The sequence below is a fragment of the Grampus griseus genome (genome assembly GCF_964374135.1).
Source record: "Grampus griseus genome assembly, chromosome: 6".
Classification (NCBI taxonomy): domain Eukaryota; kingdom Metazoa; phylum Chordata; class Mammalia; order Artiodactyla; family Delphinidae; genus Grampus; species Grampus griseus.
This window is the reverse complement of record NC_139000.1, coordinates 3,630,993-3,640,604: the sequence shown is the minus strand read 5'-3', so window position 1 is coordinate 3,640,604 and position 9,612 is coordinate 3,630,993.

The following is a 9,612-nucleotide window of genomic DNA, read 5'->3' as shown; positions in this document are numbered from 1 at the left end:
AGTGGGAGAAGCTCACAGTGCCCGTGCTCACGGCACCGAGCGGGGACACAGAGGAAAAACAGACGAAGCCAGGAGGAACGGGCGCAGGGTGTCGGCGTGGGGATCGCAGCGCATGGTACTGGGGCGGCCTCAGCCTGGAGCCGGCCTTGTGAGAGGTGGGGAAGGAGAAATCCCAGACGGGGTGTCGGGAGGCTGGGATGTCGCTGTGGCCCCTGCCTGGCCGGGAGTCTTTCGGGCACTTCCTTCTAGTCTTCGGTTTCTCTCATCTGTACAATGAAACCCGTGGTCTTCAGAGATCTCAAGATTTGGCCCTCACCCTCCAGGTCTCAAGATTTCCTTTCGTCGACTTTTCTTTTTTTCTGCAGTCTTTTGCATTTTAATGAATGGATTAATTAATATTGAGATCGGGTTGACATATAACATTCTGTACGTTGTACGTGTAGCCCATAATGATTCGATGTTTGTATATATGGTGAAATGCTCGCCCCAATAAGTCAAATTAACGTCCGTCACCACACAGAGTAAAAAATTTTTTTTCTTGGGACGAGAACTTTTAAGATCTCCTCTCTCTCTCTTTTATTGAAGCATAGTTGATTTACAATATTGTGTTAGTTTCAGGTATACACAATTTTTTTTTTAGGAAAACAAAGTATTTTATGAAAGAAAAGTAAGTTAAAACCCGGTCTCCACATCTACGAGCCGCAAAGATGTACAGCAAAGTGATTCGACTGTAAAAACATAGGATTTTTCAGATTCTTTTCCTTTATAGGTTATTGCAAGATGTTGAACGTAGTTCCCTGGGCGATGCGGTAAGTCTGCATGGTTTATCTATTTTATCCATAGCAATGTGTATCGGTTAATCCCATACTCCTAATTTATCCCTTCCCCCCTTCCCCTCGTGGACTCTCGAACAAGGGAACGGAGGGCGCAGGTGACAACTGTCGGAGACAGACACTGGAGCTTGCACATTCATGGGCCGGCAGCACACGTGGCTTCAGGCCAGCGTCCAGACATGCAGCACGGTTTGAAATTCGGGAAGATAGAAAAGGGGTGACTGACACCCCTTTCTGCAGCTTAGACCTCTGCTGCTCGCGCCTGGTAACACCTTGACTCTGAGCCTCTGCCCTTTGTCCACATTACGCACAAATAAACGTGGCTGTTGTTATCATCTTAGCCAGTGGCTCTGACCTTGGAGCACAGGCCCCGGGCTGGATCCCCGGGTCCAGCACCCTCCCGGCCACCGTGTGATGAACTGACCCAGGCCACACTCGTGGGCTGCCCCTGCTGACAGCTGGTGCCAGGCTGACGTTCAGAGCTATTTCTGCAAAGGGTGACTTGGGACTTCCTCTTGGATCTCTTAAAAATAAAGGGGTTATCGTGGTCCTCAGGCTCTTTCCTCCACGTGAGGAACCCTGACATGATTTCTGGGGAAGAACTGCACCCCCCGAGCCTCCCTCAGCCCAGCGAGGACTTATCTCTGGGCTCAGTTGGGCAGCAGGAAGGGAGAGAAGCGACAACCGCGGCCAGCTCTTCCTGCCCCAGAAGCCCCTTTTGGGAGCAGCAGGGGATGTGGCCACTGACTCAGGGGCGTCAATCACCCCTCTTCCCCGGGGCTGCGGTTGCCCACCGGACTCCGGGGGGAATCAGAAATCAGGGGGGCAGAGAGCGTTCTGGGGAAGGCTTCAGCTCGTCCAGCCCAGCCTCTGCCCTGGGCCTCCCACTGCACCCAACACGACCCTGTCTCTGTATGTGGCCCACGCCCTACCCTGCAAAGCTGATGGGACATCAGTCTCCACTAGATCACCAACTCTAGCAGAGGCTGGGAGACCCGCTCCTAGAGGTCAGGCCAGCCTGCAGGGAGAGTGAGGGCCGAGGAGGCAGAGGCTGTGGCATCCAGGGCCCAGGTGGGGCCCACCTCCCCCTGCCAGGGGGTCCACTCTGCAGCAGAGAGCGGCCCAGGGGCCAGCCCATCCACTCTGGGGATTCCTTCCCACCTTGCAGGCCCCAGGATTTTAGTCCCAACAGAAGGCAGCTCCTCTCAGTGTTTCTGAGGAGATAACCTCAAGGTTCTGCACAACAACCTGGGCATCCACTCAGGGCTGGGCCCTGATGAAGCAAGACCCAAAAAGGGGACATCTAGGGGACTCTAGGAGGCTGAGAGATCACCAAGCCCAACCCTGGGTCAGGGAAGTCTTCCTGGAGGAAGCAGACATCTGAAAGATGAAAAGAATTTTTTTTTTTTTTTTTTTTAGGCCACAGGGCATGTGGGATCTTAGTTTCCCAGCCAGAGGTTGAACCCCTGCCCCCTGCACTGGGAGCAAGGAGTCTTAACCATTGGACTGCCAGGGAAGTCCCATGATGAAAAGAATTTGATCTGTCAAAAGTGCAGAGGGTTGGGGCTTCCCTGGTGGTGCAGTGGTTGAGAGTCCGCCTGCCGATGCAGGGGACACAGGCTTGTGCCCCGGTCCAGGAAGATCCCACACGCCGTGGAGCGGCTGGGCCCGTGAGCCATGGCCGCTGAGCCTGCGCGTCCGGAGCCTGTGCTCCGCAACGGGAGAGGCCACAACAGTGAGACGCCCGCGTACCGCAAAAAAAAAAAAAAAAAAAAGTGGAGAGGGTTGCCCCAAGCCAAGGAATGGCCGGTGCAAAGGCCCTGGGGAAACATACGGCCTCCATCTGCTCCCAGCTCCATTCCCAACCTGCTGGGGGCTTTGGCGCCAGCCGGTGCCCTGTTGGGGCCACAGAGGCCCAAGTGTAGAGCGAGGGTGACCTGGAGGGGTCACAGGAGCCATCCTGGGACTCCCGGTGCCCAGTCACATTCACCACGGCTTGCTGTAGGCTCTCACGGTCCCAGCCAGCCAGTCCCTGCCGGCTCAAGGATGCCCACCTGTGGCCGGCCCTCCTCTGGGAGGAAGGTTCAGCCCCTGAGCTGAGCGAGCGCCCCCAGGGCAGCTCTGCAGAAGCTAACAATCTTAGCTGGAAACCGTCGCAGCTCGGGGTTTCCTCCCTGCCCGGCGCCCCGCGCCCCTCAGCCCAGCCTCAGACTTATCACTGCCCTCCAGCTGCCTCACCCCACGGCCCCCTCCAACCACCTCCCCTGGATGATTCAGCAAATCTTCCCTCCCTGGGGGGAAAAACAAGGGTAAAAAAAAATCACAATGTCAGATTACAAAGCCCCAACTGTAGGACAGGCCCCTGGTGGGGAGATAAGGGTCCCACTCGCCCTCAAAGCCCCCTCTGGCAGATAAAGCTTCTAAAACAGCAAAGGCTGCCGCAGGTGTGGGATGTGGAGGCCTGGCCTAGAGGAAGTCGCGGAGGCATGCCGTCGGGTGGCCAGAGGGCCCAGGGCCACCGCAGAGCTAGCCAGGCAAAGAGGAAGCACCCCGCCACAGCAGCAGCTGGACTTGGTGCTGCCGTCCCACCACACCGGGGAGGGAGAAAGGGAAGGGTGGGGGCCTTCACAGAAAGTTCAGTTGGAGGATACCCACGGACGCCCTCCACCCCGGGTGGCCCTCTGCAGCCCGGCCTGCAGACCCTGCTCCGTGCACGCCCAGCCACATGAGGAGGTAAAGGTGCCCGTCCTCTGCAGGCCTGGTGGAGGGAGCGGCGGGCCACTGCAGGGCTGGGAGCATCCTCCGAGGAGGGCGGGGGGAGGCTGAGGTCACCTCAGCCACGTCAGCCCTGGACACCTCTCCAGCGGGAGTCCAGGCTTCCAGGCCAAAGTCGGGCCAGACCTGGAGCCCCACCCTGGGCCTCTGACTCCCTCTCAGGAGGCCTCTGGACGTGCGAGGGGGCGGGGGACTGAGGCCACTGGCTTCCTCTACCAGTGGGGTCGGACAGATGGACCGATGATGGGTTTGAAGTTAGGGCTTGTGTGGGGCTCTGCCATCCTAGGCAAGTCATTTCTCTACTTTGGGCCCAACTGCCCGTCTGTAAAAGCGATCACAAAACCCGTGGCAGGGCTGTCCTGGGGAGTGAAGGTGCACATGCCCGACAGGAGCAACCCCCAGCTCTGACCTCCGTCTCCGAGGCTGGGGGTAGAGGTCAGCATCTGACTTGGGGACAAATGCCCACACCGTGCTCGGCAGCCACACGGGGCCGAGGGTCCGACTACCTGGCAGCTTTCTGAGGCCATTTCTCGGGAAAGGGTGAGATGGCTGGAGTGAAACTGGTACTGGAGGGGACCCCCAGGCACAGGCTTGGGTCCAAGGGCCTTACGCCCCTTTAAGTCCTCCGAGCCGACTTGGAGCTCCTCAAGCCTTTGCTGTGACTTTGAGGGAGTCCTCTTCTTCCTCTGGGCCTCAGTTTCCCAAGATGCAAAAGGGAGAGAGCTGTTCACGAGGGGTCTACCATCCCTACATGCCACAAGTTCCCAAAATATCAACTGCTCACGGGGTGTGTGCTTGGCCCAAGGTGCTGAACAAGAAGCAAGGAAAACCAGCGGGCTCACAGCAGCCAAAACGCAAGCAGCCCGTGTCCATCGAGAGACGGTGGATAAACAAAGTGTGATCTTTCCATACAGTGGAGTATCTTTCAGCCTTAAAAAGGAAGGAAGTTCTGACACATGCTGCAACATGGATGAACCGTGCGGACCTTATGCTACGTGAAACAAGACAGACACAAAAGGACAAATCTCATTTCTATGAGGGACCTAGAATGGTCAAATTCATAGAAACGGAAGTAGAATCGTGGGTGCCAGGGGCTGGGGGCGAGGCGGAATGGGAGTGAGGGTTTAATGAGGACAGAGTTGCAGTTTTACAAGATGAAAAGAGCTGTGGGGATCGATGGTGGTGACGGTTGCACAGCAATGCAAATGGAATTAATACACTGAACTGTGCACCTAAAACTGCTGAAAATGGAAAATGGTATGTCATGTATATTTTAGCACCATAAAAAACAAATTTAAAAAAAGCCAGTGGGTAGAGTGTAGTCTTAGTGTTTGTTGAACAAAGCCTTTGGAACCAGAGCCAAGCAGCAAACAGCTCGTGGTGCAGGTGAAGAGACGGGCAGCAACGTCCTCCACCACCGAGGCCAGCCAGGCCAGGCACGCTCTGAATGGAGCAGGAAGGGACCTGGGGGCTGCGGGAGAGCTCGGGGAGAGGCCGCTTCCCTCCAGGACCAAGCAAGTGAGCACCCACAATGCAGCTGCGCCAGAATCCCAGTGTCCTCCTCTTCCTCCCAGAGGGGTGTGCTGGCCTCAGGGTCTCCCAGAAAGCTGTCCCCTCTGCCTGAATGCTGGTTCCCTCAATGCTTCACCAGGTTCGTTCCTTGTCCATTCTAGTTTCAACCCACGTGCACCTTCCGAGGAGGCCTGGCTTCGCACGGGACAGACTCTCACAGCCCTCAGTGATTCTCCCCCTGACATTGATCTAACTGTCATCAAATAACCATTTGTGCCATTGTCTGAACACAACCCGTGAAGGTCTCCCCTGCTTCCCCTGCATCTAGCAAGTAAATATTTTTCAACGGATGGATGGGTGGATGGATGGGCAAACAAAATAATGGGCCTGTCCCCCCTACACCCCAAGGGGCTGGTGCATGGTGAGGTCCCAGGGCTGGGGTGGGGGGCTGTGACTTGGGGTCCGGAAGCCCCGGTCAGTCCTACCTGAGCTGCATGGACTTCCCGGCCATTAGCGAACGGATGTGAGACCCTACCGCAGGGAGAGAGCCCCACTACCCATCGGGAGGACCAGCCCTCAGTGTGATCCGATCGTCTTGGAAGACCCATCCCAAAGGGGACCCTGCATGCACACGGAGGACTTCCCGTGTAAATAGCTGCCGCTATGTATCCCTGTTTTACAACCGTGGAAACTGAGGCGTAGGCTTGTCCATAGCTTGGATGAATTTTAAGGGACCTCTGCCCAAAGGCTTTTTAATCTGAAGGTAAGCCCTGCCCCAAGGATCGGGGATTCAGTCCCGGCTCCGTGGCCCGCTCTCCTCCCGACACCCACACCTCTAGTCCTGGGTACCGAGGTGGCATCCCTGCGTTGGGCAGACCGCGAGGGGTCGAGCCCGGAACGCTGGCGGTAGCATCCAGGACCGCAGCGCCCCTTCCCTCCCTCTTCCCCTCCCTCTTCTCCCCCTCCTCCTCCCCACTCCCTGCTTCCCCCCTTTCTCGCCCACCTCTTCTCCCTCCCCATCTCCCTCCCCCTCTTCCAAGCGTCAGGTGGGGCCGTAGCCCTGGCTAGTCCTGAGGCCGGAAATGCTGAATTATTAGGGTCGTTCATCCCTTTCCCGCGGGGACCCGGCCGGGATCCTTGCGGAGTCGGGAGGGCACGGCGCCCCCTGGTGGCCGCGCCCGCAGGGGGCGGCGCAGGGCGGGAGCGCGCGGGACTCCCGGCGTGGTTCCGCTTTCGCTCCCTGACGATCTCATTCATTAGCCGCCCCCTGTCTGTCTGTGAAAGGCGCCGGGAAACGGGCCAAAGAGACCCCACCAACCACAAGCAATCGGGCGGGGGTGGGGGGTTCGGGGTAGTGGGCACCACGTGTGCCGTGTACAGGGGCCTCTCCAAAGTGGGAGACGGACACCTGTTCTCAGAGGTCGCCCTGAGAAGAAGGGGAGGGCGGGGGCAAAAGCACGGAGGCTCTGGGGGGCCCCTGGAGCCGCAGGGTTAGGAATTGGGGGCGGGGGGGGGGGGGTAGGGGGCAAAATGGATGTGGTCTGGAGAGTCTGGGGGAGCAGGACCCCAAGAATCTCTGTTAAAGGTTTTGGGGTCCCCGCTTCCCTCAACCCCAGCAATGAGCACCAAGGCTCATTGAGCGAGAAGCGCCCCCTGGCTTCTGCGGGGCGGCAAGGCTGGCACCAAGCCCTGCGAAGGCGGTGAAGCCGGGGAAACGGGGAGGTGGAGGTGCCCAAGGCGGTCAGGGCTGGAGGATGGCCTGAGGCCCCCACAGGTCCCTGTGACCCTCACACAGCCTGGCCTCGTGGGGGGTGGGGAAGGAGAGATCATATAGGGTTGTGGCCCCAATGGGAGGACCTTTGGTGCCTCCTGACAAAATCACAGATGTACATGCCCTTTGAGCCAACAATATCTTACAGATATCTGCCCATGTGTTAAGTGACACACAACAGTGATTCATTGCTACCTTGTATTTGCAAAAGGTTGGAAACAACCTAAGTATCCCTCAAAGAGGACTGGTTAAATAAATCGTGGTCCAACCATATAGTGGAACACTGTGCATCTGTTCAAAGAAATGAGGAAGTACCATGTGAACTGATACGGACTAATTTCCATGACATATCGTCACGCGAAACAGGCGGGTATGGAAGGGCGTGTATAGTAAGCTATCATCTGTCGTCAGTTCATCTCGAGTTGACTTTTTTTTTCTTGGCCGCACTGTATGGCTTGCGGGATCTTAGTTTCCCGACAAGGGATCGAACCTGTGCCCCCTGTAGTGGGAACACAGAATCCTAACATAAAGCAAGTCCCCCCAAATTTCAAAAGGGTGAAATGATACAAAATATGTTCTCTGACTATGGTGGAATTAAGCTAGAAGTCAATAACAGAAAAGACAATTTTTAAATTCCCCAGTTTGGGGATATCAAGCAATACACTTCTAAATAACCCTTGGGGGCTTCCCTGGTGATGCAGTGGTTAAGAATCCGCCCGTCGACGCAGGGGACATGGGTTCGAGCCCTGGTCCGGGAAGATCCCACATGCCACGGAGCAACTAAGCCCGTGCACCACAACTACTGAGCCTGTGCTCTAGAGCCCACGAGCCACAGCTACTGAGCTCACACGCCACAACTACTGAAGCCAGCGCGCCTAGAGTCTGTGCTCCACAACAAGAGAAGGCACCGCAATGAGAAGCCTGTGCACCGCAACGAAGAGTAGCGCGCGCTCGCCACAACTAGAGAAAGTCTGCGTGCAGCAACGAGGACCCAACACAGTCAAAAATAACAAATAAATAAATAAATAAATAAATAACCCTTGGTATAGGTGCTACAGGCATTGAAAAGACCCTAAGAGAAGTTTCAATTTCAGTTAGGATGTAGAAAGTTGTGAAGGACAATTGCCTCCACCGTAACAATGAAAAAATTGCGGACAGTTCCAAGATTTGGGGGACTTGATGCTTACACAAGCTTAGGGTCGTTCTTTAGGCCAAAGAAAACAAAATTAAGAGTAAAAGATAGGTATCCAAGCAAATAGCTATGTGGGACGAGAGAAGAAATCCTAACAAATGATAAATATTTAAAAAAATAAAAAAGAACCCAAAACAAACAAACAAAACAAAAACAAACCGAAAAAAAGTAAAAAAGAAATTTAAAAGGAAGAAAAAAAGAAAGAAAAATTTTAAAATCCAGAAAACTATGTATGTGAATTAACTGTTGGACCTCTCTTTACGTACCTTTTCCCTACATTTTTTTGGGTCCACACTCTTTGCTTGCCTCCTCTTACAACAATGATGTTGTAATATTTTCTACAGAGAGAATGGAAATTCTTTAGCATGGTTGATCAAAATGTAGCTTTTGGGGGCTTCCCTGGTGGCGCAGTGGTTAAGAATCCGCCTGCCAATGCAGGGGACACGAGTTCGAGCCCTGGTCCAGGAAGATCCCACGTGCTGCAGAGTAACAAAGCCCGTTCACCACAACTACTGAGCCTGTGCTCTAGAGCCCGCGAGCCACAACTACTGAGCCTGTGTGCCACAACTACTGAAGCCCGCGCGCCTAGAGCCCGTGCTCCGCAAAAAGAGAAGCCACCGCGATGAGAAGCCCGCGCACCACAACAAAGAGTAGCCCCCATTCACTGCACCTAGAGAAAGCCCGCGCGCAGCAACGAAGACCCAATGCAGCCAAAAAACAGATAATAAAATAAATAAATTTATTTTTTTAAAGTGGCTTTTGTTACCGCTAGTTAAGAACTGTTTTTTCAGCTTCATAACCTATGATTGAGGATCCTGAGGTAAGATTTGGTCAAATATGTTTAGGGAGCATGAAATATGCCACTTTGCCCCCAGATGTGCGGCTATCTGAGGTGCTGCTACAGAGCTGGGCCCTGCACAGAGCTCTGATAAATCCTATTTTGTGTGAACGTCATCAAAAACAAAAATGTATGCTGCATTTATACCTTTATACTTTGCATTATCACATCTATTCCTGATGGGAGAGAACTTCCATTTTCACTGTTGATGAGAACCGAATCTTCTGCTTACAATTTTTTACAAAAATTGTGGTGAAAAAAACATAAAATTTACCATCTTCACCATTTTTTAGCGCATAGTTTGATAGTCTTAAGTACATTCACGTTCCCGTGGAACCATCACCACCATCCATCTCTGGAACCTTTCCATCTTGCAAACTGAAACTCTACATCCATTAAACACTAACTCCCTATTCCCCCTTCCCCAGCCCCTGACAACCAACCTTCTACTTTCTGTCTCTATGGATTTGATTTCTCTAGGTCCCTCATATAAGTGGGATTATACAGTATTTGTCTTTTTGCGACTGGTTTATTTCACTTAGCAGCATATCCTCAAGGTTCATCCATGTTGTAGCATACGTCAGAATTTTCTTCTTCTTTCTTTAAAATTAATTAATTCATTTATTTTTGGCTGCACTGGGTCTACATTGCTGAGCACGGGCTTTCTCTAGTTGCAGCGAGCGGGGGCTAC